Raw genomic sequence first — 27,179 nt, 5'->3', positions numbered from 1 at the left:
CTCTACTATGTCACTCAAGTGTGGCCGGTGCAGAGCCGTACAGCCAAGGCCATCACAAGATTGATCTTCTATTTCATTTGGAGCTCGAAGATGGACAGAGTGAAGAGGGAGGTGATGTTCAAGACCCACAATCAGGGAGTGCCGGACATTGCCACCATCTTGAGGGGAATCTTCAAATGGCATTGCGTGAGAAGCACCATGAGGACCCAAGATGAGAGCCGGATTTCTGATGGCATGTTTCTTCCTGTTTTTAATAGAGACGCCTTAGATGGGCAGAATGAGTGAGTGCCGTCCCCTACAACTGGGACACTCCGGGGTTCTACCAGAAAGTGGGAAAGTTCATCAAGGAGTTTGGTCTGGAGGCTGGCGCCTCAGCCATGTGGAGTCCGAACATCGTCCAACACCAGGTATGTGTGAAGGACGTCAGTGAACCGATCGGCAACCCTGCCCTCTGCCACAGTGGACCAAATGTGGGAGAATGTTGCCTCTTATCCCCATACTAACCAGCTCAAAGACATCACCGGGATGGCCATCCAAGGAGATCTGCCAGTGAGACCCTTCATGCACGCAAGAGGGCTCATCCGATACAAGTCCTGGCAGAGAGGGTGCCCTGCGGACAACACTACCTACCATCTCTTTTGGGAGTGTGAATACGCACAGGACCTTCTGAAGGCCCTAGGCACAGAGCCTGGGACCTGGATACCAACATAATGCATTACAGCGGACTCTGTGATGTAGGATTGGTGTCAGTACAACGCGTTGTGTTACAACGCATTCCGTTACAACGCAGATTTTACAACGCGGGATCCATTACAACGGATGTCATTACAATGCATGGCATTACATCGCAGATGCTATTACAACGCATGGCATTACATCGTAAGTATAGGTAAGTATACCTTTTTTTAAAAATGTTATTTAGTTTATTGTAATTAATTTTTTTAAATAATTTAATTAAAAGACATTTAAAAATTGTCATTAATTTAATTTAATAAAATAAGATCTATTTAAAAAATGTAATTTTATTAAAAATTGTAATTAATTTAATTTAATTAAAAAACAGTAATTAGTTTAATGTACATATTTTTAAAAAAAAATTAAATTAAATTAATAATATTAATTTCTTTAATTTAATTAATTTAAATAAAAAATGTAATTAATGTAAAATAATTAATTTAATTTATTAAATATATTTTAAATAATTTTAAAATGGTAAATATAATTTAATTATCCCTAAACCCAAACCCTTCCCTAAAACCTAAAAACACCCCTGTACCCCAAAACCCAAAACCCTTCCCTAAAACCTAAAAACACCCCTGTACCCCAAAACCCAAAACCCTACCCTAAAACCTAAAAACACCCCTGTACCCCAAAACCCAAACCCTGCCCTAAAACCTAAAAACACCCCTGTACCCCAAAACCCAAACCCTACCCTAAAACCTAAAAACACCCCTGTACCCCAAAACCCTGCCCTAAAACCTAAAAACACCCCTGTACCCCAAAACCCAAACCCTACCCTAAAACCTAAAAACACCCCTATACCCCAAAACCCAAACCCTACCCTAAAACCTAATAACACCCCTGTACCCCAAAACCCAAAACCTGCCCTAAAACCTATAAACACCCCTGTACCCCAAACCCCAAACCCTACCCTAAAACCTAAAAACACCCCTGTACCCCAAAACCCAAACCCTACCCTAAAACCTAAAAACACCCCTGTACCCCAAAACCCAAACCTTGCCCTAAAACCTAAAAACACCCCTGTACCCCAAAACCCAAACCTTGCCCTAAAACCTAAAAACACCCCTGTACCCCAAAACCCAAACCCTGCCCTAAAACCTAAAAACACCCCTGTACCCCAAAACCCAAACCCTGCCCAAAAACCTAAAAATACCCAAACACCCCAAAACATATACATCAGTACCCCAAAACATATACTCCTATACTCATACTTATTTAAAAAATTACTTAAATAAATATATTTAATTTATAATATTTAAAAACGAAATAAATATTTTTATTTATAATTAATAATAATTAAATCAATTATAAAATATTAAATAAAATAAAAAAATAAAAATACTTACCAATACTTACGATGTAATGGTATGCGTTGTAATACCATGCGTTGTAATGGCATGCATTGTAATGGTATTTGCGTTGTAATAGCTGCGTTGTAACAGCATTATGTTGTAATAGTTGCGTTGTAAGAGTAACACACCGTGATGTATGGTCTGTTCCTAGCGAAACACGAACTCTGGGACCTCCAGTACTGCTGGAGGGAGGCTCCTGTGCTGCTTTAAAGATGTTCTTCTGTTATCTGAAACCAACTGGTAGTTAGGAAGGAAACATCGACCCTGGCGTGCCGAAAGATGATCCACAGTCTACTGCGTGACTATGCTGCACAGTATGGCTCAGATGAAGACAGCAATGACCAAACATGAGGACCCAAAGGGGTCCCCTTGTACCCTTACAAAGGGGGGACAAAAATGATCAGGCAACAAAGAAGGCAACGACAACTGAGGACCTAAAGGAATCGCCTGAACCTACCTGGCGTGGGAGAGGGGAAGAGGTGCAACTAACCTCTTTGTCCTTTTTCACTATAACCCAAAAACCGGATAGCGATGGGATAGGAGAATGCAGATGGAGATGAGACAGGTGGAGTAAATGTAATTATTTACTGTATGTATTTGACTAACATGACCTTTTCCCTTCATAGGTAAAAGGTCAACGAGATAGCGTGTGCACTTGTTGTCAAGATTCTTACCAACGACTTACGAATAATAGGGTATTGTGGAAAGCTGACGATTGATGTATATGAACCAGAAACGAGGCCCTGACAAAGAAAAGAAAAAAAAAAGAAAAAGAGGCGAAAGGGCGACCAGCGACGGTGAGAGGGAAGACCCCGGTCCGGGTGACCAAGGTAGATTTCTTCGGGAGGCGTTAATTCTGCCACCATTCTGGTTATCGCTTCTCGGCCTTTTGGCTAAGATCAAGTGTAGTATCTGTTCTTATCAGTTTAATATCTGATACGTCCTCTATCTGGGGACCATATATTAAATTGATTTTTGGAACAGGGAGATGGAATAGGAGCTTGCTCTGTCCACTCCACGCATCAACCTGGTATTGCAGTACCTCCAGGAATGGTGCACTTCCCCACCCGGGGAAAACAATGCTGTTGAAAAATAGACGAGAAAACGAAAGTAGCGCTTCACTACCAAACCCTGTAAAGTGGCGCTATTGTGTTTGCCTGTGAATAAAAGCAAAGTGGTCACTGTGTCTTGCCTTAATTATGTATGTATTTTACTTAATTGCCACTTTGCGGCCACCCGGCCGTGCGTTATTTATTTATTTATTTTTCAACTTATTTTCTTTGTTTTTTTTCCCCTTCTCCATCCAGACGCTGCACTTTGAAAAGAGACAAACGTGGGAAAAAGACTGTTTTTGCAGCAGCAGAGTTTCATTGGTTTTTGGATCCATTTCACTGGGGAACGAATGGAGGAAGGTTCTCAGCAAGTCACAAGGATGGATGGATGGAGGGAGGGAGGGAGGGAGGGAGGGAGGGAGGGAGGGAGGGAGGGAGGGAAGCAGGCAGGCAGGCAGGCATGCCGAGAAGTGGGCACTGCCCTTGGCTTCTCTGAGCAAGAAGAAAAATACAGAGTCCTTTTCCTTCTCTGCCCGCCCCGCCCGTCCCCGAACGGCCACGAACGGCCAAGCCTTATCTATAGGCCTCAGGCTGCAGGGGAGCAGTGTCCCAGGCAAGCGAGGGCGAGGGTCCGGCCACTTCCGGTCAGGGAGCTGTCCAGGGCTTCCTGGCCTGATTCCCAGCATCCCCTGGCTGCCAGGCTTTCCGGCCAGCCGGCTGGAAGCAGTGCGCAGGAAGGGGAGGGGCATGCAAATACTAGAAAGAGGACAACGTGGGTATGCAAAGTGACGCCTAATGAGGCGACAGCCGAGGAGGACTCTGGGAGCCGGGGGAAAGCCTGAGGCCGGGGCCTCCTTTCCACCGGCACATGCTGAGCTCTTGCCGGGAGTCAGAAAAAGAGGCGAAAGGGCGACCAGCGACGGTGAGAGGGAAGACCCCGGTCCGGGTGACCAAGGTAGATTTCTTCGGGAGGCGTTAATTCTGCCACCATTCTGGTTATCGCTTCTCGGCCTTTTGGCTAAGATCAAGTGTAGTATCTGTTCTTATCAGTTTAATATCTGATACGTCCTCTATCTGGGGACCATATATTAAATTGATTTTTGGAACAGGGAGATGGAATAGGAGCTTGCTCTGTCCACTCCACGCATCAACCTGGTATTGCAGTACCTCCAGGAATGGTGCACTTCCCCACCCGGGGAAAACAATGCTGTTGAAAAATAGACGAGAAAACGAAAGTAGCGCTTCACTACCAAACCCTGTAAAGTGGCGCTATTGTGTTTGCCTGTGAATAAAAGCAAAGTGGTCACTGTGTCTTGCCTTAATTATGTATGTATTTTACTTAATTGCCACTTTGCGGCCACCCGGCCGTGCGTTATTTATTTATTTATTTTTCAACTTATTTTCTTTGTTTTTTTTCCCCTTCTCCATCCAGACGCTGCACTTTGAAAAGAGACAAACGTGGGAAAAAGACTGTTTTTGCAGCAGCAGAGTTTCATTGGTTTTTGGATCCATTTCACTGGGGAACGAATGGAGGAAGGTTCTCAGCAAGTCACAAGGATGGATGGATGGAGGGAGGGAGGGAGGGAGGGAGGGAGGGAGGGAGGGAGGGAGGGAGGGAAGCAGGCAGGCAGGCAGGCATGCCGAGAAGTGGGCACTGCCCTTGGCTTCTCTGAGCAAGAAGAAAAATACAGAGTCCTTTTCCTTCTCTGCCCGCCCCGCCCGTCCCCGAACGGCCACGAACGGCCAAGCCTTATCTATAGGCCTCAGGCTGCAGGGGAGCAGTGTCCCAGGCAAGCGAGGGCGAGGGTCCGGCCACTTCCGGTCAGGGAGCTGTCCAGGGCTTCCTGGCCTGATTCCCAGCATCCCCTGGCTGCCAGGCTTTCCGGCCAGCCGGCTGGAAGCAGTGCGCAGGAAGGGGAGGGGCATGCAAATACTAGAAAGAGGACAACGTGGGTATGCAAAGTGACGCCTAATGAGGCGACAGCCGAGGAGGACTCTGGGAGCCGGGGGAAAGCCTGAGGCCGGGGCCTCCTTTCCACCGGCACATGCTGAGCTCTTGCCGGGAGTCAGAAAAAGAGGCGAAAGGGCGACCAGCGACGGTGAGAGGGAAGACCCCGGTCCGGGTGACCAAGGTAGATTTCTTCGGGAGGCGTTAATTCTGCCACCATTCTGGTTATCGCTTCTCGGCCTTTTGGCTAAGATCAAGTGTAGTATCTGTTCTTATCAGTTTAATATCTGATACGTCCTCTATCTGGGGACCATATATTAAATTGATTTTTGGAACAGGGAGATGGAATAGGAGCTTGCTCTGTCCACTCCACGCATCAACCTGGTATTGCAGTACCTCCAGGAATGGTGCACTTCCCCACCCGGGGAAAACAATGCTGTTGAAAAATAGACGAGAAAACGAAAGTAGCGCTTCACTACCAAACCCTGTAAAGTGGCGCTATTGTGTTTGCCTGTGAATAAAAGCAAAGTGGTCACTGTGTCTTGCCTTAATTATGTATGTATTTTACTTAATTGCCACTTTGCGGCCACCCGGCCGTGCGTTATTTATTTATTTATTTTTCAACTTATTTTCTTTGTTTTTTTTCCCCTTCTCCATCCAGACGCTGCACTTTGAAAAGAGACAAACGTGGGAAAAAGACTGTTTTTGCAGCAGCAGAGTTTCATTGGTTTTTGGATCCATTTCACTGGGGAACGAATGGAGGAAGGTTCTCAGCAAGTCACAAGGATGGATGGATGGAGGGAGGGAGGGAGGGAGGGAGGGAGGGAGGGAGGGAGGGAGGGAGGGAAGCAGGCAGGCAGGCAGGCATGCCGAGAAGTGGGCACTGCCCTTGGCTTCTCTGAGCAAGAAGAAAAATACAGAGTCCTTTTCCTTCTCTGCCCGCCCCGCCCGTCCCCGAACGGCCACGAACGGCCAAGCCTTATCTATAGGCCTCAGGCTGCAGGGGAGCAGTGTCCCAGGCAAGCGAGGGCGAGGGTCCGGCCACTTCCGGTCAGGGAGCTGTCCAGGGCTTCCTGGCCTGATTCCCAGCATCCCCTGGCTGCCAGGCTTTCCGGCCAGCCGGCTGGAAGCAGTGCGCAGGAAGGGGAGGGGCATGCAAATACTAGAAAGAGGACAACGTGGGTATGCAAAGTGACGCCTAATGAGGCGACAGCCGAGGAGGACTCTGGGAGCCGGGGGAAAGCCTGAGGCCGGGGCCTCCTTTCCACCGGCACATGCTGAGCTCTTGCCGGGAGTCAGAAAAAGAGGCGAAAGGGCGACCAGCGACGGTGAGAGGGAAGACCCCGGTCCGGGTGACCAAGGTAGATTTCTTCGGGAGGCGTTAATTCTGCCACCATTCTGGTTATCGCTTCTCGGCCTTTTGGCTAAGATCAAGTGTAGTATCTGTTCTTATCAGTTTAATATCTGATACGTCCTCTATCTGGGGACCATATATTAAATTGATTTTTGGAACAGGGAGATGGAATAGGAGCTTGCTCTGTCCACTCCACGCATCAACCTGGTATTGCAGTACCTCCAGGAATGGTGCACTTCCCCACCCGGGGAAAACAATGCTGTTGAAAAATAGACGAGAAAACGAAAGTAGCGCTTCACTACCAAACCCTGTAAAGTGGCGCTATTGTGTTTGCCTGTGAATAAAAGCAAAGTGGTCACTGTGTCTTGCCTTAATTATGTATGTATTTTACTTAATTGCCACTTTGCGGCCACCCGGCCGTGCGTTATTTATTTATTTATTTTTCAACTTATTTTCTTTGTTTTTTTTCCCCTTCTCCATCCAGACGCTGCACTTTGAAAAGAGACAAACGTGGGAAAAAGACTGTTTTTGCAGCAGCAGAGTTTCATTGGTTTTTGGATCCATTTCACTGGGGAACGAATGGAGGAAGGTTCTCAGCAAGTCACAAGGATGGATGGATGGAGGGAGGGAGGGAGGGAGGGAGGGAGGGAGGGAGGGAGGGAGGGAGGGAAGCAGGCAGGCAGGCAGGCATGCCGAGAAGTGGGCACTGCCCTTGGCTTCTCTGAGCAAGAAGAAAAATACAGAGTCCTTTTCCTTCTCTGCCCGCCCCGCCCGTCCCCGAACGGCCACGAACGGCCAAGCCTTATCTATAGGCCTCAGGCTGCAGGGGAGCAGTGTCCCAGGCAAGCGAGGGCGAGGGTCCGGCCACTTCCGGTCAGGGAGCTGTCCAGGGCTTCCTGGCCTGATTCCCAGCATCCCCTGGCTGCCAGGCTTTCCGGCCAGCCGGCTGGAAGCAGTGCGCAGGAAGGGGAGGGGCATGCAAATACTAGAAAGAGGACAACGTGGGTATGCAAAGTGACGCCTAATGAGGCGACAGCCGAGGAGGACTCTGGGAGCCGGGGGAAAGCCTGAGGCCGGGGCCTCCTTTCCACCGGCACATGCTGAGCTCTTGCCGGGAGTCAGAAAAAGAGGCGAAAGGGCGACCAGCGACGGTGAGAGGGAAGACCCCGGTCCGGGTGACCAAGGTAGATTTCTTCGGGAGGCGTTAATTCTGCCACCATTCTGGTTATCGCTTCTCGGCCTTTTGGCTAAGATCAAGTGTAGTATCTGTTCTTATCAGTTTAATATCTGATACGTCCTCTATCTGGGGACCATATATTAAATTGATTTTTGGAACAGGGAGATGGAATAGGAGCTTGCTCTGTCCACTCCACGCATCAACCTGGTATTGCAGTACCTCCAGGAATGGTGCACTTCCCCACCCGGGGAAAACAATGCTGTTGAAAAATAGACGAGAAAACGAAAGTAGCGCTTCACTACCAAACCCTGTAAAGTGGCGCTATTGTGTTTGCCTGTGAATAAAAGCAAAGTGGTCACTGTGTCTTGCCTTAATTATGTATGTATTTTACTTAATTGCCACTTTGCGGCCACCCGGCCGTGCGTTATTTATTTATTTATTTTTCAACTTATTTTCTTTGTTTTTTTTCCCCTTCTCCATCCAGACGCTGCACTTTGAAAAGAGACAAACGTGGGAAAAAGACTGTTTTTGCAGCAGCAGAGTTTCATTGGTTTTTGGATCCATTTCACTGGGGAACGAATGGAGGAAGGTTCTCAGCAAGTCACAAGGATGGATGGATGGAGGGAGGGAGGGAGGGAGGGAGGGAGGGAGGGAGGGAGGGAGGGAGGGAAGCAGGCAGGCAGGCAGGCATGCCGAGAAGTGGGCACTGCCCTTGGCTTCTCTGAGCAAGAAGAAAAATACAGAGTCCTTTTCCTTCTCTGCCCGCCCCGCCCGTCCCCGAACGGCCACGAACGGCCAAGCCTTATCTATAGGCCTCAGGCTGCAGGGGAGCAGTGTCCCAGGCAAGCGAGGGCGAGGGTCCGGCCACTTCCGGTCAGGGAGCTGTCCAGGGCTTCCTGGCCTGATTCCCAGCATCCCCTGGCTGCCAGGCTTTCCGGCCAGCCGGCTGGAAGCAGTGCGCAGGAAGGGGAGGGGCATGCAAATACTAGAAAGAGGACAACGTGGGTATGCAAAGTGACGCCTAATGAGGCGACAGCCGAGGAGGACTCTGGGAGCCGGGGGAAAGCCTGAGGCCGGGGCCTCCTTTCCACCGGCACATGCTGAGCTCTTGCCGGGAGTCAGAAAAAGAGGCGAAAGGGCGACCAGCGACGGTGAGAGGGAAGACCCCGGTCCGGGTGACCAAGGTAGATTTCTTCGGGAGGCGTTAATTCTGCCACCATTCTGGTTATCGCTTCTCGGCCTTTTGGCTAAGATCAAGTGTAGTATCTGTTCTTATCAGTTTAATATCTGATACGTCCTCTATCTGGGGACCATATATTAAATTGATTTTTGGAACAGGGAGATGGAATAGGAGCTTGCTCTGTCCACTCCACGCATCAACCTGGTATTGCAGTACCTCCAGGAATGGTGCACTTCCCCACCCGGGGAAAACAATGCTGTTGAAAAATAGACGAGAAAACGAAAGTAGCGCTTCACTACCAAACCCTGTAAAGTGGCGCTATTGTGTTTGCCTGTGAATAAAAGCAAAGTGGTCACTGTGTCTTGCCTTAATTATGTATGTATTTTACTTAATTGCCACTTTGCGGCCACCCGGCCGTGCGTTATTTATTTATTTATTTTTCAACTTATTTTCTTTGTTTTTTTTCCCCTTCTCCATCCAGACGCTGCACTTTGAAAAGAGACAAACGTGGGAAAAAGACTGTTTTTGCAGCAGCAGAGTTTCATTGGTTTTTGGATCCATTTCACTGGGGAACGAATGGAGGAAGGTTCTCAGCAAGTCACAAGGATGGATGGATGGAGGGAGGGAGGGAGGGAGGGAGGGAGGGAGGGAGGGAGGGAGGGAGGGAAGCAGGCAGGCAGGCAGGCATGCCGAGAAGTGGGCACTGCCCTTGGCTTCTCTGAGCAAGAAGAAAAATACAGAGTCCTTTTCCTTCTCTGCCCGCCCCGCCCGTCCCCGAACGGCCACGAACGGCCAAGCCTTATCTATAGGCCTCAGGCTGCAGGGGAGCAGTGTCCCAGGCAAGCGAGGGCGAGGGTCCGGCCACTTCCGGTCAGGGAGCTGTCCAGGGCTTCCTGGCCTGATTCCCAGCATCCCCTGGCTGCCAGGCTTTCCGGCCAGCCGGCTGGAAGCAGTGCGCAGGAAGGGGAGGGGCATGCAAATACTAGAAAGAGGACAACGTGGGTATGCAAAGTGACGCCTAATGAGGCGACAGCCGAGGAGGACTCTGGGAGCCGGGGGAAAGCCTGAGGCCGGGGCCTCCTTTCCACCGGCACATGCTGAGCTCTTGCCGGGAGTCAGAAAAAGAGGCGAAAGGGCGACCAGCGACGGTGAGAGGGAAGACCCCGGTCCGGGTGACCAAGGTAGATTTCTTCGGGAGGCGTTAATTCTGCCACCATTCTGGTTATCGCTTCTCGGCCTTTTGGCTAAGATCAAGTGTAGTATCTGTTCTTATCAGTTTAATATCTGATACGTCCTCTATCTGGGGACCATATATTAAATTGATTTTTGGAACAGGGAGATGGAATAGGAGCTTGCTCTGTCCACTCCACGCATCAACCTGGTATTGCAGTACCTCCAGGAATGGTGCACTTCCCCACCCGGGGAAAACAATGCTGTTGAAAAATAGACGAGAAAACGAAAGTAGCGCTTCACTACCAAACCCTGTAAAGTGGCGCTATTGTGTTTGCCTGTGAATAAAAGCAAAGTGGTCACTGTGTCTTGCCTTAATTATGTATGTATTTTACTTAATTGCCACTTTGCGGCCACCCGGCCGTGCGTTATTTATTTATTTATTTTTCAACTTATTTTCTTTGTTTTTTTTCCCCTTCTCCATCCAGACGCTGCACTTTGAAAAGAGACAAACGTGGGAAAAAGACTGTTTTTGCAGCAGCAGAGTTTCATTGGTTTTTGGATCCATTTCACTGGGGAACGAATGGAGGAAGGTTCTCAGCAAGTCACAAGGATGGATGGATGGAGGGAGGGAGGGAGGGAGGGAGGGAGGGAGGGAGGGAGGGAGGGAAGCAGGCAGGCAGGCAGGCATGCCGAGAAGTGGGCACTGCCCTTGGCTTCTCTGAGCAAGAAGAAAAATACAGAGTCCTTTTCCTTCTCTGCCCGCCCCGCCCGTCCCCGAACGGCCACGAACGGCCAAGCCTTATCTATAGGCCTCAGGCTGCAGGGGAGCAGTGTCCCAGGCAAGCGAGGGCGAGGGTCCGGCCACTTCCGGTCAGGGAGCTGTCCAGGGCTTCCTGGCCTGATTCCCAGCATCCCCTGGCTGCCAGGCTTTCCGGCCAGCCGGCTGGAAGCAGTGCGCAGGAAGGGGAGGGGCATGCAAATACTAGAAAGAGGACAACGTGGGTATGCAAAGTGACGCCTAATGAGGCGACAGCCGAGGAGGACTCTGGGAGCCGGGGGAAAGCCTGAGGCCGGGGCCTCCTTTCCACCGGCACATGCTGAGCTCTTGCCGGGAGTCAGAAAAAGAGGCGAAAGGGCGACCAGCGACGGTGAGAGGGAAGACCCCGGTCCGGGTGACCAAGGTAGATTTCTTCGGGAGGCGTTAATTCTGCCACCATTCTGGTTATCGCTTCTCGGCCTTTTGGCTAAGATCAAGTGTAGTATCTGTTCTTATCAGTTTAATATCTGATACGTCCTCTATCTGGGGACCATATATTAAATTGATTTTTGGAACAGGGAGATGGAATAGGAGCTTGCTCTGTCCACTCCACGCATCAACCTGGTATTGCAGTACCTCCAGGAATGGTGCACTTCCCCACCCGGGGAAAACAATGCTGTTGAAAAATAGACGAGAAAACGAAAGTAGCGCTTCACTACCAAACCCTGTAAAGTGGCGCTATTGTGTTTGCCTGTGAATAAAAGCAAAGTGGTCACTGTGTCTTGCCTTAATTATGTATGTATTTTACTTAATTGCCACTTTGCGGCCACCCGGCCGTGCGTTATTTATTTATTTATTTTTCAACTTATTTTCTTTGTTTTTTTTCCCCTTCTCCATCCAGACGCTGCACTTTGAAAAGAGACAAACGTGGGAAAAAGACTGTTTTTGCAGCAGCAGAGTTTCATTGGTTTTTGGATCCATTTCACTGGGGAACGAATGGAGGAAGGTTCTCAGCAAGTCACAAGGATGGATGGATGGAGGGAGGGAGGGAGGGAGGGAGGGAGGGAGGGAGGGAGGGAGGGAGGGAAGCAGGCAGGCAGGCAGGCATGCCGAGAAGTGGGCACTGCCCTTGGCTTCTCTGAGCAAGAAGAAAAATACAGAGTCCTTTTCCTTCTCTGCCCGCCCCGCCCGTCCCCGAACGGCCACGAACGGCCAAGCCTTATCTATAGGCCTCAGGCTGCAGGGGAGCAGTGTCCCAGGCAAGCGAGGGCGAGGGTCCGGCCACTTCCGGTCAGGGAGCTGTCCAGGGCTTCCTGGCCTGATTCCCAGCATCCCCTGGCTGCCAGGCTTTCCGGCCAGCCGGCTGGAAGCAGTGCGCAGGAAGGGGAGGGGCATGCAAATACTAGAAAGAGGACAACGTGGGTATGCAAAGTGACGCCTAATGAGGCGACAGCCGAGGAGGACTCTGGGAGCCGGGGGAAAGCCTGAGGCCGGGGCCTCCTTTCCACCGGCACATGCTGAGCTCTTGCCGGGAGTCAGAAAAAGAGGCGAAAGGGCGACCAGCGACGGTGAGAGGGAAGACCCCGGTCCGGGTGACCAAGGTAGATTTCTTCGGGAGGCGTTAATTCTGCCACCATTCTGGTTATCGCTTCTCGGCCTTTTGGCTAAGATCAAGTGTAGTATCTGTTCTTATCAGTTTAATATCTGATACGTCCTCTATCTGGGGACCATATATTAAATTGATTTTTGGAACAGGGAGATGGAATAGGAGCTTGCTCTGTCCACTCCACGCATCAACCTGGTATTGCAGTACCTCCAGGAATGGTGCACTTCCCCACCCGGGGAAAACAATGCTGTTGAAAAATAGACGAGAAAACGAAAGTAGCGCTTCACTACCAAACCCTGTAAAGTGGCGCTATTGTGTTTGCCTGTGAATAAAAGCAAAGTGGTCACTGTGTCTTGCCTTAATTATGTATGTATTTTACTTAATTGCCACTTTGCGGCCACCCGGCCGTGCGTTATTTATTTATTTATTTTTCAACTTATTTTCTTTGTTTTTTTTCCCCTTCTCCATCCAGACGCTGCACTTTGAAAAGAGACAAACGTGGGAAAAAGACTGTTTTTGCAGCAGCAGAGTTTCATTGGTTTTTGGATCCATTTCACTGGGGAACGAATGGAGGAAGGTTCTCAGCAAGTCACAAGGATGGATGGATGGAGGGAGGGAGGGAGGGAGGGAGGGAGGGAGGGAGGGAGGGAGGGAGGGAAGCAGGCAGGCAGGCAGGCATGCCGAGAAGTGGGCACTGCCCTTGGCTTCTCTGAGCAAGAAGAAAAATACAGAGTCCTTTTCCTTCTCTGCCCGCCCCGCCCGTCCCCGAACGGCCACGAACGGCCAAGCCTTATCTATAGGCCTCAGGCTGCAGGGGAGCAGTGTCCCAGGCAAGCGAGGGCGAGGGTCCGGCCACTTCCGGTCAGGGAGCTGTCCAGGGCTTCCTGGCCTGATTCCCAGCATCCCCTGGCTGCCAGGCTTTCCGGCCAGCCGGCTGGAAGCAGTGCGCAGGAAGGGGAGGGGCATGCAAATACTAGAAAGAGGACAACGTGGGTATGCAAAGTGACGCCTAATGAGGCGACAGCCGAGGAGGACTCTGGGAGCCGGGGGAAAGCCTGAGGCCGGGGCCTCCTTTCCACCGGCACATGCTGAGCTCTTGCCGGGAGTCAGAAAAAGAGGCGAAAGGGCGACCAGCGACGGTGAGAGGGAAGACCCCGGTCCGGGTGACCAAGGTAGATTTCTTCGGGAGGCGTTAATTCTGCCACCATTCTGGTTATCGCTTCTCGGCCTTTTGGCTAAGATCAAGTGTAGTATCTGTTCTTATCAGTTTAATATCTGATACGTCCTCTATCTGGGGACCATATATTAAATTGATTTTTGGAACAGGGAGATGGAATAGGAGCTTGCTCTGTCCACTCCACGCATCAACCTGGTATTGCAGTACCTCCAGGAATGGTGCACTTCCCCACCCGGGGAAAACAATGCTGTTGAAAAATAGACGAGAAAACGAAAGTAGCGCTTCACTACCAAACCCTGTAAAGTGGCGCTATTGTGTTTGCCTGTGAATAAAAGCAAAGTGGTCACTGTGTCTTGCCTTAATTATGTATGTATTTTACTTAATTGCCACTTTGCGGCCACCCGGCCGTGCGTTATTTATTTATTTATTTTTCAACTTATTTTCTTTGTTTTTTTTCCCCTTCTCCATCCAGACGCTGCACTTTGAAAAGAGACAAACGTGGGAAAAAGACTGTTTTTGCAGCAGCAGAGTTTCATTGGTTTTTGGATCCATTTCACTGGGGAACGAATGGAGGAAGGTTCTCAGCAAGTCACAAGGATGGATGGATGGAGGGAGGGAGGGAGGGAGGGAGGGAGGGAGGGAGGGAGGGAGGGAGGGAAGCAGGCAGGCAGGCAGGCATGCCGAGAAGTGGGCACTGCCCTTGGCTTCTCTGAGCAAGAAGAAAAATACAGAGTCCTTTTCCTTCTCTGCCCGCCCCGCCCGTCCCCGAACGGCCACGAACGGCCAAGCCTTATCTATAGGCCTCAGGCTGCAGGGGAGCAGTGTCCCAGGCAAGCGAGGGCGAGGGTCCGGCCACTTCCGGTCAGGGAGCTGTCCAGGGCTTCCTGGCCTGATTCCCAGCATCCCCTGGCTGCCAGGCTTTCCGGCCAGCCGGCTGGAAGCAGTGCGCAGGAAGGGGAGGGGCATGCAAATACTAGAAAGAGGACAACGTGGGTATGCAAAGTGACGCCTAATGAGGCGACAGCCGAGGAGGACTCTGGGAGCCGGGGGAAAGCCTGAGGCCGGGGCCTCCTTTCCACCGGCACATGCTGAGCTCTTGCCGGGAGTCAGAAAAAGAGGCGAAAGGGCGACCAGCGACGGTGAGAGGGAAGACCCCGGTCCGGGTGACCAAGGTAGATTTCTTCGGGAGGCGTTAATTCTGCCACCATTCTGGTTATCGCTTCTCGGCCTTTTGGCTAAGATCAAGTGTAGTATCTGTTCTTATCAGTTTAATATCTGATACGTCCTCTATCTGGGGACCATATATTAAATTGATTTTTGGAACAGGGAGATGGAATAGGAGCTTGCTCTGTCCACTCCACGCATCAACCTGGTATTGCAGTACCTCCAGGAATGGTGCACTTCCCCACCCGGGGAAAACAATGCTGTTGAAAAATAGACGAGAAAACGAAAGTAGCGCTTCACTACCAAACCCTGTAAAGTGGCGCTATTGTGTTTGCCTGTGAATAAAAGCAAAGTGGTCACTGTGTCTTGCCTTAATTATGTATGTATTTTACTTAATTGCCACTTTGCGGCCACCCGGCCGTGCGTTATTTATTTATTTATTTTTCAACTTATTTTCTTTGTTTTTTTTCCCCTTCTCCATCCAGACGCTGCACTTTGAAAAGAGACAAACGTGGGAAAAAGACTGTTTTTGCAGCAGCAGAGTTTCATTGGTTTTTGGATCCATTTCACTGGGGAACGAATGGAGGAAGGTTCTCAGCAAGTCACAAGGATGGATGGATGGAGGGAGGGAGGGAGGGAGGGAGGGAGGGAGGGAGGGAGGGAGGGAGGGAAGCAGGCAGGCAGGCAGGCATGCCGAGAAGTGGGCACTGCCCTTGGCTTCTCTGAGCAAGAAGAAAAATACAGAGTCCTTTTCCTTCTCTGCCCGCCCCGCCCGTCCCCGAACGGCCACGAACGGCCAAGCCTTATCTATAGGCCTCAGGCTGCAGGGGAGCAGTGTCCCAGGCAAGCGAGGGCGAGGGTCCGGCCACTTCCGGTCAGGGAGCTGTCCAGGGCTTCCTGGCCTGATTCCCAGCATCCCCTGGCTGCCAGGCTTTCCGGCCAGCCGGCTGGAAGCAGTGCGCAGGAAGGGGAGGGGCATGCAAATACTAGAAAGAGGACAACGTGGGTATGCAAAGTGACGCCTAATGAGGCGACAGCCGAGGAGGACTCTGGGAGCCGGGGGAAAGCCTGAGGCCGGGGCCTCCTTTCCACCGGCACATGCTGAGCTCTTGCCGGGAGTCAGAAAAAGAGGCGAAAGGGCGACCAGCGACGGTGAGAGGGAAGACCCCGGTCCGGGTGACCAAGGTAGATTTCTTCGGGAGGCGTTAATTCTGCCACCATTCTGGTTATCGCTTCTCGGCCTTTTGGCTAAGATCAAGTGTAGTATCTGTTCTTATCAGTTTAATATCTGATACGTCCTCTATCTGGGGACCATATATTAAATTGATTTTTGGAACAGGGAGATGGAATAGGAGCTTGCTCTGTCCACTCCACGCATCAACCTGGTATTGCAGTACCTCCAGGAATGGTGCACTTCCCCACCCGGGGAAAACAATGCTGTTGAAAAATAGACGAGAAAACGAAAGTAGCGCTTCACTACCAAACCCTGTAAAGTGGCGCTATTGTGTTTGCCTGTGAATAAAAGCAAAGTGGTCACTGTGTCTTGCCTTAATTATGTATGTATTTTACTTAATTGCCACTTTGCGGCCACCCGGCCGTGCGTTATTTATTTATTTATTTTTCAACTTATTTTCTTTGTTTTTTTTCCCCTTCTCCATCCAGACGCTGCACTTTGAAAAGAGACAAACGTGGGAAAAAGACTGTTTTTGCAGCAGCAGAGTTTCATTGGTTTTTGGATCCATTTCACTGGGGAACGAATGGAGGAAGGTTCTCAGCAAGTCACAAGGATGGATGGATGGAGGGAGGGAGGGAGGGAGGGAGGGAGGGAGGGAGGGAGGGAGGGAGGGAAGCAGGCAGGCAGGCAGGCATGCCGAGAAGTGGGCACTGCCCTTGGCTTCTCTGAGCAAGAAGAAAAATACAGAGTCCTTTTCCTTCTCTGCCCGCCCCGCCCGTCCCCGAACGGCCACGAACGGCCAAGCCTTATCTATAGGCCTCAGGCTGCAGGGGAGCAGTGTCCCAGGCAAGCGAGGGCGAGGGTCCGGCCACTTCCGGTCAGGGAGCTGTCCAGGGCTTCCTGGCCTGATTCCCAGCATCCCCTGGCTGCCAGGCTTTCCGGCCAGCCGGCTGGAAGCAGTGCGCAGGAAGGGGAGGGGCATGCAAATACTAGAAAGAGGACAACGTGGGTATGCAAAGTGACGCCTAATGAGGCGACAGCCGAGGAGGACTCTGGGAGCCGGGGGAAAGCCTGAGGCCGGGGCCTCCTTTCCACCGGCACATGCTGAGCTCTTGCCGGGAGTCAGAAAAAGAGGCGAAAGGGCGACCAGCGACGGTGAGAGGGAAGACCCCGGTCCGGGTGACCAAGGTAGATTTCTTCGGGAGGCGTTAATTCTGCCACCATTCTGGTTATCGCTTCTCGGCCTTTTGGCTAAGATCAAGTGTAGTATCTGTTCTTATCAGTTTAATATCTGATACGTCCTCTATCTGGGGACCATATATTAAATTGATTTTTGGAACAGGGAGATGGAATAGGAGCTTGCTCTGTCCACTCCACGCATCAACCTGGTATTGCAGTACCTCCAGGAATGGTGCACTTCCCCACCCGGGGAAAACAATGCTGTTGAAAAATAGACGAGAAAACGAAAGTAGCGCTTCACTACCAAACCCTGTAAAGTGGCGCTATTGTGTTTGCCTGTGAATAAAAGCAAAGTGGTCACTGTGTCTTGCCTTAATTATGTATGTATTTTACTTAATTGCCACTTTGCGGCCACCCGGCCGTGCGTTATTTATTTATTTATTTTTCAACTTATTTTCTTTGTTTTTTTTCCCCTTCTCCATCCAGACGCTGCACTTTGAAAAGAGACAAACGTGGGAAAAAGACTGTTTTTGCAGCAGCAGAGTTTCATTGGTTTTTGGATCCATTTCACTGGGGAACGAATGGAGGAAGGTTCTCAGCAAGTCACAAGGATGGATGGATGGAGGGAGGGAGGGAGGGAGGGAGGGAGGGAGGGAGGGAGGGAGGGAGGGAAGCAGGCAGGCAGGCAGGCATGCCGAGAAGTGGGCACTGCCCTTGGCTTCTCTGAGCAAGAAGAAAAATACAGAGTCCTTTTCCTTCTCTGCCCGCCCCGCCCGTCCCCGAACGGCCACGAACGGCCAAGCCTTATCTATAGGCCTCAGGCTGCAGGGGAGCAGTGTCCCAGGCAAGCGAGGGCGAGGGTCCGGCCACTTCCGGTCAGGGAGCTGTCCAGGGCTTCCTGGCCTGATTCCCAGCATCCCCTGGCTGCCAGGCTTTCCGGCCAGCCGGCTGGAAGCAGTGCGCAGGAAGGGGAGGGGCATGCAAATACTAGAAAGAGGACAACGTGGGTATGCAAAGTGACGCCTAATGAGGCGACAGCCGAGGAGGACTCTGGGAGCCGGGGGAAAGCCTGAGGCCGGGGCCTCCTTTCCACCGGCACATGCTGAGCTCTTGCCGGGAGTCAGAAAAAGAGGCGAAAGGGCGACCAGCGACGGTGAGAGGGAAGACCCCGGTCCGGGTGACCAAGGTAGATTTCTTCGGGAGGCGTTAATTCTGCCACCATTCTGGTTATCGCTTCTCGGCCTTTTGGCTAAGATCAAGTGTAGTATCTGTTCTTATCAGTTTAATATCTGATACGTCCTCTATCTGGGGACCATATATTAAATTGATTTTTGGAACAGGGAGATGGAATAGGAGCTTGCTCTGTCCACTCCACGCATCAACCTGGTATTGCAGTACCTCCAGGAATGGTGCACTTCCCCACCCGGGGAAAACAATGCTGTTGAAAAATAGACGAGAAAACGAAAGTAGCGCTTCACTACCAAACCCTGTAAAGTGGCGCTATTGTGTTTGCCTGTGAATAAAAGCAAAGTGGTCACTGTGTCTTGCCTTAATTATGTATGTATTTTACTTAATTGCCACTTTGCGGCCACCCGGCCGTGCGTTATTTATTTATTTATTTTTCAACTTATTTTCTTTGTTTTTTTTCCCCTTCTCCATCCAGACGCTGCACTTTGAAAAGAGACAAACGTGGGAAAAAGACTGTTTTTGCAGCAGCAGAGTTTCATTGGTTTTTGGATCCATTTCACTGGGGAACGAATGGAGGAAGGTTCTCAGCAAGTCACAAGGATGGATGGATGGAGGGAGGGAGGGAGGGAGGGAGGGAGGGAGGGAGGGAGGGAGGGAGGGAAGCAGGCAGGCAGGCAGGCATGCCGAGAAGTGGGCACTGCCCTTGGCTTCTCTGAGCAAGAAGAAAAATACAGAGTCCTTTTCCTTCTCTGCCCGCCCCGCCCGTCCCCGAACGGCCACGAACGGCCAAGCCTTATCTATAGGCCTCAGGCTGCAGGGGAGCAGTGTCCCAGGCAAGCGAGGGCGAGGGTCCGGCCACTTCCGGTCAGGGAGCTGTCCAGGGCTTCCTGGCCTGATTCCCAGCATCCCCTGGCTGCCAGGCTTTCCGGCCAGCCGGCTGGAAGCAGTGCGCAGGAAGGGGAGGGGCATGCAAATACTAGAAAGAGGACAACGTGGGTATGCAAAGTGACGCCTAATGAGGCGACAGCCGAGGAGGACTCTGGGAGCCGGGGGAAAGCCTGAGGCCGGGGCCTCCTTTCCACCGGCACATGCTGAGCTCTTGCCGGGAGTCAGAAAAAGAGGCGAAAGGGCGACCAGCGACGGTGAGAGGGAAGACCCCGGTCCGGGTGACCAAGGTAGATTTCTTCGGGAGGCGTTAATTCTGCCACCATTCTGGTTATCGCTTCTCGGCCTTTTGGCTAAGATCAAGTGTAGTACCACTTGCCTCCCCTAGGGGAGGGCGGTCAGTTGGGATGTTTTCATTGAACTTCGTGGGTCAATGATATTCCCAACACGGTGAAATGAGATTCGGAACGGAATCTGACGGAATCGTGACGAAATATGACAGAAATGTCATAATGCATATGACAGCAATGTCATAACGTTTTTAGTAGCCTGGCATGCTGGACTGTCGGGCAGGAACCCCAGTGGGGACTGACTGGCAGGCCGGCTGAATGGTGATTTTTTACGTAGGTCAGCAGGCGAGACTGGGCTGCTGTGCCAACCGGCTTGGGCTGACACCCGGGCTGATGACCTTGGATGGAACGACAGGGCCGAACGGCATGGCTGGAAGGCTAAGTCGCCCCCCTGTCCAGGCGAACCCTCCTAGGTCCGACCGGCACAAGGCCAACCAGCTAATGGCTGTCTGCGGATTGGTTCCCCGCTTTCAGCTGGGCTGGTTGGCTGCTGGGTGGAGGTAGTAGCAGGACAGACCGGGGTTGGCTGAAAAGATAAGCCATGCCTAGTACCCCCTGGGCAAGTAGGCCAGGCGAGATGGCTCGGGTGAAGGGCGAGGCCGGCGGGTGTGGCAGACTGGCCAGACCTGCTGACTGAGGGTGTGACGGGTAGGAAAAAAAAAAAAAAAAAATCTGTTCTTATCAGTTTAATATCTGATACGTCCTCTATCTGGGGACCATATATTAAATTGATTTTTGGAACAGGGAGATGGAATAGGAGCTTGCTCTGTCCACTCCACGCATCAACCTGGTATTGCAGTACCTCCAGGAATGGTGCACTTCCCCACCCGGGGAAAACAATGCTGTTGAAAAATAGACGAGAAAACGAAAGTAGCGCTTCACTACCAAACCCTGTAAAGTGGCGCTATTGTGTTTGCCTGTGAATAAAAGCAAAGTGGTCACTGTGTCTTGCCTTAATTATGTATGTATTTTACTTAATTGCCACTTTGCGGCCACCCGGCCGTGCGTTATTTATTTATTTATTTTTCAACTTATTTTCTTTGTTTTTTTTCCCCTTCTCCATCCAGACGCTGCACTTTGAAAAGAGACAAACGTGGGAAAAAGACTGTTTTTGCAGCAGCAGAGTTTCATTGGTTTTTGGATCCATTTCACTGGGGAACGAATGGAGGAAGGTTCTCAGCAAGTCACAAGGATGGATGGATGGAGGGAGGGAGGGAGGGAGGGAGGGAGGGAGGGAGGGAGGGAGGGAGGGAAGCAGGCAGGCAGGCAGGCATGCCGAGAAGTGGGCACTGCCCTTGGCTTCTCTGAGCAAGAAGAAAAATACAGAGTCCTTTTCCTTCTCTGCCCGCCCCGCCCGTCCCCGAACGGCCACGAACGGCCAAGCCTTATCTATAGGCCTCAGGCTGCAGGGGAGCAGTGTCCCAGGCAAGCGAGGGCGAGGGTCCGGCCACTTCCGGTCAGGGAGCTGTCCAGGGCTTCCTGGCCTGATTCCCAGCATCCCCTGGCTGCCAGGCTTTCCGGCCAGCCGGCTGGAAGCAGTGCGCAGGAAGGGGAGGGGCATGCAAATACTAGAAAGAGGACAACGTGGGTATGCAAAGTGACGCCTAATGAGGCGACAGCCGAGGAGGACTCTGGGAGCCGGGGGAAAGCCTGAGGCCGGGGCCTCCTTTCCACCGGCACATGCTGAGCTCTTGCCGGGAGTCAGAAAAAGAGGCGAAAGGGCGACCAGCGACGGTGAGAGGGAAGACCCCGGTCCGGGTGACCAAGGTAGATTTCTTCGGGAGGCGTTAATTCTGCCACCAAGCCACTACTCTCCACGCTAAGAAAAGACAAGATAATAAAAGGAGTCTTCGTACCCGGGGCAAAAGGAAAGATGGCTAAATGCATTGCATATATGGACGACGTGACAGTGCTATGCCCAGACCCCTCTTCAGCTAAGAGAGTCCTGCTACACTCCAAAACATTTGCGCATGCGTCAGGTCTATCCCTAAACATAGACAAGAGTACCTGCCTCATTATTGGGAAATGGGATAACTTGGCAAAGCTTGATGTCAAGACAACCAGAAGACCAACCAAAATCTTAGGGATCCTGTTTTCTGAGGATACAGAAGGCCAGGTCAACTGGCCCCCAGTCCAGCAAAAAATCAACCAAAAGCTGGGCCTATGGAAAACAAGATCACTGTCCATGACGGGGAAAGTCATGGTGACTAAGGCAGTGATACTCCCACTCATCTTGTACTCGGCCATGATTTTTCCTCCATGCAAAGAGACTTTGAGACTTTTACAAAAAAGTTTATTCACCTTCTTATGGAACTCAAAAATGGAGAAAGTGAAAAGAACTATAATGTACAAACACACAGAAAGTGGGGGGAAAAATGTACCTAACCTATACATGTATATCTTTTTGAATTACTTCTGTCATTGTTTTACTGCAATAAGGGAAATGAGAAACCTGGCGGGTCACTACATAAGATATGGAGCAGGAGACATTTTCTACAAATTCCAACTCATACCCAGAGACAATAGGATGCCTGTTGCATTCTTCCCACACAAACTCTACGCCGTACTCCAGCCCTTCTTACAGATGCTGAAGGAACTGGAAATAGAACCAGAGGACATGGCCAACAGACTAACCCTGAAGAAGCAATTGGTGACACTGGAGAAACTGGAAATGGTTAACAACTTGTCAGAAGACCTCTCTAAGAAAGTATGGGAAAAAGTTAACCACCCAGACATCACGAACACTCAAAAAGACATTGCATGGTTAGCCGTCAACAACGCCTTGCCAGTCAAAACCTTCCAGCACAGAAGAGGCCTGGCTAACTCAGCAAAGTGCCCCAGAACAGACTGCCCTGGGGATGAATCCATCGTCCATTTTTTTTGGAACTGTGTCTTTGCAAATGTTTTTTGGTCAAAAATAAGTAAATTAATCAAAGGGATCACAAACCAAGACCCTGTTACATATGAAATTATCTTGTATGGCCTAGGGTCTTCAGTGTCAAAAAATAAAGACAGAACCCTATGGAGAATAATATGTGCAGCTAAGGAAAGTCTATGGATAACAAGGAACCTAATTCTGTTCAAACATAAAAACTTAGAGGTAAAAGATACAATACATATCTGTTTAGACAAAATGATGACCTTTTACTTTTCTGATATTAAGCACATGGGTAAACAAAAGGCAGAAGTCACTTGGAAACAAAAGAAATGGGCAGAATGGGTCACTTGAACAAACATTTTAGCTTAAAAAAATGTACCTTGGGAAAAAGTACAAGAAATCTTGATGGAAAACCGTTAGGTCAGTGCCTGCGTGCACCACCTAAACAGGTTAAATGTATACCACCCTATGGGACTGGTTGATATGTAACTGTGCAGCTCTAAAATTATAAATAAAGTATATTTTTACAAAAAAAAAAAATCTGTTCTTATCAGTTTAATATCTGATACGTCCTCTATCTGGGGACCATATATTAAATTGATTTTTGGAACAGGGAGATGGAATAGGAGCTTGCTCTGTCCACTCCACGCATCAACCTGGTATTGCAGTACCTCCAGGAATGGTGCACTTCCCCACCCGGGGAAAACAATGCTGTTGAAAAATAGACGAGAAAACGAAAGTAGCGCTTCACTACCAAACCCTGTAAAGTGGCGCTATTGTGTTTGCCTGTGAATAAAAGCAAAGTGGTCACTGTGTCTTGCCTTAATTATGTATGTATTTTACTTAATTGCCACTTTGCGGCCACCCGGCCGTGCGTTATTTATTTATTTATTTTTCAACTTATTTTCTTTGTTTTTTTTCCCCTTCTCCATCCAGACGCTGCACTTTGAAAAGAGACAAACGTGGGAAAAAGACTGTTTTTGCAGCAGCAGAGTTTCATTGGTTTTTGGATCCATTTCACTGGGGAACGAATGGAGGAAGGTTCTCAGCAAGTCACAAGGATGGATGGATGGAGGGAGGGAGGGAGGGAGGGAGGGAGGGAGGGAGGGAGGGAGGGAGGGAAGCAGGCAGGCAGGCAGGCATGCCGAGAAGTGGGCACTGCCCTTGGCTTCTCTGAGCAAGAAGAAAAATACAGAGTCCTTTTCCTTCTCTGCCCGCCCCGCCCGTCCCCGAACGGCCACGAACGGCCAAGCCTTATCTATAGGCCTCAGGCTGCAGGGGAGCAGTGTCCCAGGCAAGCGAGGGCGAGGGTCCGGCCACTTCCGGTCAGGGAGCTGTCCAGGGCTTCCTGGCCTGATTCCCAGCATCCCCTGGCTGCCAGGCTTTCCGGCCAGCCGGCTGGAAGCAGTGCGCAGGAAGGGGAGGGGCATGCAAATACTAGAAAGAGGACAACGTGGGTATGCAAAGTGACGCCTAATGAGGCGACAGCCGAGGAGGACTCTGGGAGCCGGGGGAAAGCCTGAGGCCGGGGCCTCCTTTCCACCGGCACATGCTGAGCTCTTGCCGGGAGTCAGAAAAAGAGGCGAAAGGGCGACCAGCGACGGTGAGAGGGAAGACCCCGGTCCGGGTGACCAAGGTAGATTTCTTCGGGAGGCGTTAATTCTGCCACCATTCTGGTTATCGCTTCTCGGCCTTTTGGCTAAGATCAAGTGTAGTACCACTTGCCTCCCCTAGGGGAGGGCGGTCAGTTGGGATGTTTTCATTGGACTTCGTGGGTCAATGATATTCCCAGTAGGTGAAACGAGATTCGGAATCGGAACGGAAGGGGCCGGTACCGGAACGAAATATGACAGAAATGTCATAACGTTTTTAGTAGCCTGGCATGCTGGACTGTCGGGCAGGAACCCCAGTGGGGACTGACTGGCAGGCCGGCTGAATGGTGATTTTTTACGTAGGTCAGCAGGCGAGACTGGGCTGCTGTGCCAACCGGCTTGGGCTGACACCCGGGCTGATGACCTTGGATGGAACGACAGGGCCGAACGGCATGGCTGGAAGGCTAAGTCGCCCCCCTGTCCAGGCGAACCCTCCTAGGTCCGACCGGCACAAGGCCAACCAGCTAATGGCTGTCTGCGGATTGGTTCCCCGCTTTCAGCTGGGCTGGTTGGCTGCTGGGTGGAGGTAGTAGCAGGACAGACCGGGGTTGGCTGAAAAGATAAGCCATGCCTAGTACCCCCTGGGCAAGTAGGCCAGGCGAGACGGCTCGGGTGAAGGGCGAGGCCGGCGGGTGTGGCAGACTGGCCAGACCTGCTAACTGAGGGTGTGACGGGTAGGAAAAAAAAAAAAATCTGTTCTTATCAGTTTAATATCTGATACGTCCTCTATCTGGGGACCATATATTAAATTGATTTTTGGAACAGGGAGATGGAATAGGAGCTTGCTCTGTCCACTCCACGCATCAACCTGGTATTGCAGTACCTCCAGGAATGGTGCACTTCCCCACCCGGGGAAAACAATGCTGTTGAAAAATAGACGAGAAAACGAAAGTAGCGCTTCACTACCAAACCCTGTAAAGTGGCGCTATTGTGTTTGCCTGTGAATAAAAGCAAAGTGGTCACTGTGTCTTGCCTTAATTATGTATGTATTTTACTTAATTGCCACTTTGCGGCCACCCGGCCGTGCGTTATTTATTTATTTATTTTTCAACTTATTTTCTTTGTTTTTTTTCCCCTTCTCCATCCAGACGCTGCACTTTGAAAAGAGACAAACGTGGGAAAAAGACTGTTTTTGCAGCAGCAGAGTTTCATTGGTTTTTGGATCCATTTCACTGGGGAACGAATGGAGGAAGGTTCTCAGCAAGTCACAAGGATGGATGGATGGAGGGAGGGAGGGAGGGAGGGAGGGAGGGAGGGAGGGAGGGAGGGAGGGAAGCAGGCAGGCAGGCAGGCATGCCGAGAAGTGGGCACTGCCCTTGGCTTCTCTGAGCAAGAAGAAAAATACAGAGTCCTTTTCCTTCTCTGCCCGCCCCGCCCGTCCCCGAACGGCCACGAACGGCCAAGCCTTATCTATAGGCCTCAGGCTGCAGGGGAGCAGTGTCCCAGGCAAGCGAGGGCGAGGGTCCGGCCACTTCCGGTCAGGGAGCTGTCCAGGGCTTCCTGGCCTGATTCCCAGCATCCCCTGGCTGCCAGGCTTTCCGGCCAGCCGGCTGGAAGCAGTGCGCAGGAAGGGGAGGGGCATGCAAATACTAGAAAGAGGACAACGTGGGTATGCAAAGTGACGCCTAATGAGGCGACAGCCGAGGAGGACTCTGGGAGCCGGGGGAAAGCCTGAGGCCGGGGCCTCCTTTCCACCGGCACATGCTGAGCTCTTGCCGGGAGTCAGAAAAAGAGGCGAAAGGGCGACCAGCGACGGTGAGAGGGAAGACCCCGGTCCGGGTGACCAAGGTAGATTTCTTCGGGAGGCGTTAATTCTGCCACCAAGCCACTACTCTCCACGCTAAGAAAAGACAAGATAATAAAAGGAGTCTTCGTACCCGGGGCAAAAGGAAAGATGGCTAAATGCATTGCATATATGGACGACGTGACAGTGCTATGCCCAGACCCCTCTTCAGCTAAGAGAGTCCTGCTACACTCCAAAACATTTGCGCATGCGTCAGGTCTATCCCTAAACATAGACAAGAGTACCTGCCTCATTATTGGGAAATGGGATAACTTGGCAAAGCTTGATGTCAAGACAACCAGAAGACCAACCAAAATCTTAGGGATCCTGTTTTCTGAGGATACAGAAGGCCAGGTCAACTGGCCCCCAGTCCAGCAAAAAATCAACCAAAAGCTGGGCCTATGGAAAACAAGATCACTGTCCATGACGGGGAAAGTCATGGTGACTAAGGCAGTGATACTCCCACTCATCTTGTACTCGGCCATGATTTTTCCTCCATGCAAAGAGACTTTGAGACTTTTACAAAAAAGTTTATTCACCTTCTTATGGAACTCAAAAATGGAGAAAGTGAAAAGAACTATAATGTACAAACACACAGAAAGTGGGGGGAAAAATGTACCTAACCTATACATGTATATCTTTTTGAATTACTTCTGTCATTGTTTTACTGCAATAAGGGAAATGAGAAACCTGGCGGGTCACTACATAAGATATGGAGCAGGAGACATTTTCTACAAATTCCAACTCATACCCAGAGACAATAGGATGCCTGTTGCATTCTTCCCACACAAACTCTACGCCGTACTCCAGCCCTTCTTACAGATGCTGAAGGAACTGGAAATAGAACCAGAGGACATGGCCAACAGACTAACCCTGAAGAAGCAATTGGTGACACTGGAGAAACTGGAAATGGTTAACAACTTGTCAGAAGACCTCTCTAAGAAAGTATGGGAAAAAGTTAACCACCCAGACATCACGAACACTCAAAAAGACATTGCATGGTTAGCCGTCAACAACGCCTTGCCAGTCAAAACCTTCCAGCACAGAAGAGGCCTGGCTAACTCAGCAAAGTGCCCCAGAACAGACTGCCCTGGGGATGAATCCATCGTCCATTTTTTTTGGAACTGTGTCTTTGCAAATGTTTTTTGGTCAAAAATAAGTAAATTAATCAAAGGGATCACAAACCAAGACCCTGTTACATATGAAATTATCTTGTATGGCCTAGGGTCTTCAGTGTCAAAAAATAAAGACAGAACCCTATGGAGAATAATATGTGCAGCTAAGGAAAGTCTATGGATAACAAGGAACCTAATTCTGTTCAAACATAAAAACTTAGAGGTAAAAGATACAATACATATCTGTTTAGACAAAATGATGACCTTTTACTTTTCTGATATTAAGCACATGGG

General features: G+C 50.5%; 15 non-coding genes and 2 pseudogenes across 15 annotated transcripts; all 17 read left to right on the top strand.

Moving 5' to 3' along the window:
• The first annotated feature begins 2,966 nt into the window (after positions 1-2,966).
• Positions 2,967-3,157, top strand: LOC147707285 (U2 spliceosomal RNA). The gene has a single exon (XR_015297009.1). It is a non-coding gene; the product is annotated as a U2 spliceosomal RNA (small nuclear RNA).
• Positions 3,158-4,143: 986 nt separating this feature from the next.
• Positions 4,144-4,334, top strand: LOC147707284 (U2 spliceosomal RNA). Its single transcript, XR_015297008.1, has one exon. It is a non-coding gene; the product is annotated as a U2 spliceosomal RNA (small nuclear RNA).
• Positions 4,335-5,320: 986 nt separating this feature from the next.
• On the top strand, positions 5,321-5,511 carry LOC147707283 (U2 spliceosomal RNA). The gene has a single exon (XR_015297007.1). It is a non-coding gene; the product is annotated as a U2 spliceosomal RNA (small nuclear RNA).
• A 986-nt stretch (positions 5,512-6,497) lies between these two features.
• On the top strand, positions 6,498-6,688 carry LOC147707282 (U2 spliceosomal RNA). The gene has a single exon (XR_015297006.1). It is a non-coding gene; the product is annotated as a U2 spliceosomal RNA (small nuclear RNA).
• Positions 6,689-7,674: 986 nt separating this feature from the next.
• On the top strand, positions 7,675-7,865 carry LOC147707281 (U2 spliceosomal RNA). Its single transcript, XR_015297005.1, has one exon. It is a non-coding gene; the product is annotated as a U2 spliceosomal RNA (small nuclear RNA).
• Positions 7,866-8,851: 986 nt separating this feature from the next.
• On the top strand, positions 8,852-9,042 carry LOC147707280 (U2 spliceosomal RNA). Its single transcript, XR_015297004.1, has one exon. It is a non-coding gene; the product is annotated as a U2 spliceosomal RNA (small nuclear RNA).
• Positions 9,043-10,028: 986 nt separating this feature from the next.
• Positions 10,029-10,219, top strand: LOC147707279 (U2 spliceosomal RNA). Its single transcript, XR_015297002.1, has one exon. It is a non-coding gene; the product is annotated as a U2 spliceosomal RNA (small nuclear RNA).
• Positions 10,220-11,201: 982 nt separating this feature from the next.
• Positions 11,202-11,392, top strand: LOC147707278 (U2 spliceosomal RNA). The gene has a single exon (XR_015297001.1). It is a non-coding gene; the product is annotated as a U2 spliceosomal RNA (small nuclear RNA).
• Positions 11,393-12,378: 986 nt separating this feature from the next.
• LOC147707277 (U2 spliceosomal RNA) lies at positions 12,379-12,569 on the top strand. The gene has a single exon (XR_015297000.1). It is a non-coding gene; the product is annotated as a U2 spliceosomal RNA (small nuclear RNA).
• Positions 12,570-13,555: 986 nt separating this feature from the next.
• On the top strand, positions 13,556-13,746 carry LOC147707276 (U2 spliceosomal RNA). The gene has a single exon (XR_015296999.1). It is a non-coding gene; the product is annotated as a U2 spliceosomal RNA (small nuclear RNA).
• Positions 13,747-14,732: 986 nt separating this feature from the next.
• On the top strand, positions 14,733-14,923 carry LOC147707275 (U2 spliceosomal RNA). The gene has a single exon (XR_015296998.1). It is a non-coding gene; the product is annotated as a U2 spliceosomal RNA (small nuclear RNA).
• Positions 14,924-15,909: 986 nt separating this feature from the next.
• On the top strand, positions 15,910-16,100 carry LOC147707274 (U2 spliceosomal RNA). The gene has a single exon (XR_015296997.1). It is a non-coding gene; the product is annotated as a U2 spliceosomal RNA (small nuclear RNA).
• A 986-nt stretch (positions 16,101-17,086) lies between these two features.
• Positions 17,087-17,277, top strand: LOC147707273 (U2 spliceosomal RNA). The gene has a single exon (XR_015296996.1). It is a non-coding gene; the product is annotated as a U2 spliceosomal RNA (small nuclear RNA).
• Positions 17,278-18,263: 986 nt separating this feature from the next.
• LOC147707272 (U2 spliceosomal RNA) lies at positions 18,264-18,454 on the top strand. The gene has a single exon (XR_015296995.1). It is a non-coding gene; the product is annotated as a U2 spliceosomal RNA (small nuclear RNA).
• A 1,625-nt stretch (positions 18,455-20,079) lies between these two features.
• Positions 20,080-20,281, top strand: LOC147707271 (U2 spliceosomal RNA; annotated as a pseudogene).
• Positions 20,282-22,853: 2,572 nt separating this feature from the next.
• LOC147707270 (U2 spliceosomal RNA) lies at positions 22,854-23,028 on the top strand (annotated as a pseudogene).
• A 1,614-nt stretch (positions 23,029-24,642) lies between these two features.
• On the top strand, positions 24,643-24,832 carry LOC147707269 (U2 spliceosomal RNA). Its single transcript, XR_015297088.1, has one exon. It is a non-coding gene; the product is annotated as a U2 spliceosomal RNA (small nuclear RNA).
• The last annotated feature ends 2,347 nt before the right edge of the window (positions 24,833-27,179 follow it).

The sequence above is a fragment of the Lissotriton vulgaris genome, chromosome 6 (genome assembly GCF_964263255.1).
Source record: "Lissotriton vulgaris chromosome 6, aLisVul1.2, whole genome shotgun sequence".
Lineage (NCBI taxonomy): Eukaryota > Metazoa > Chordata > Amphibia > Caudata > Salamandridae > Lissotriton > Lissotriton vulgaris.
The sequence above is the reverse complement of the archived record's forward strand: the minus strand, read 5'-3'. Positions and strand labels throughout refer to the sequence as shown.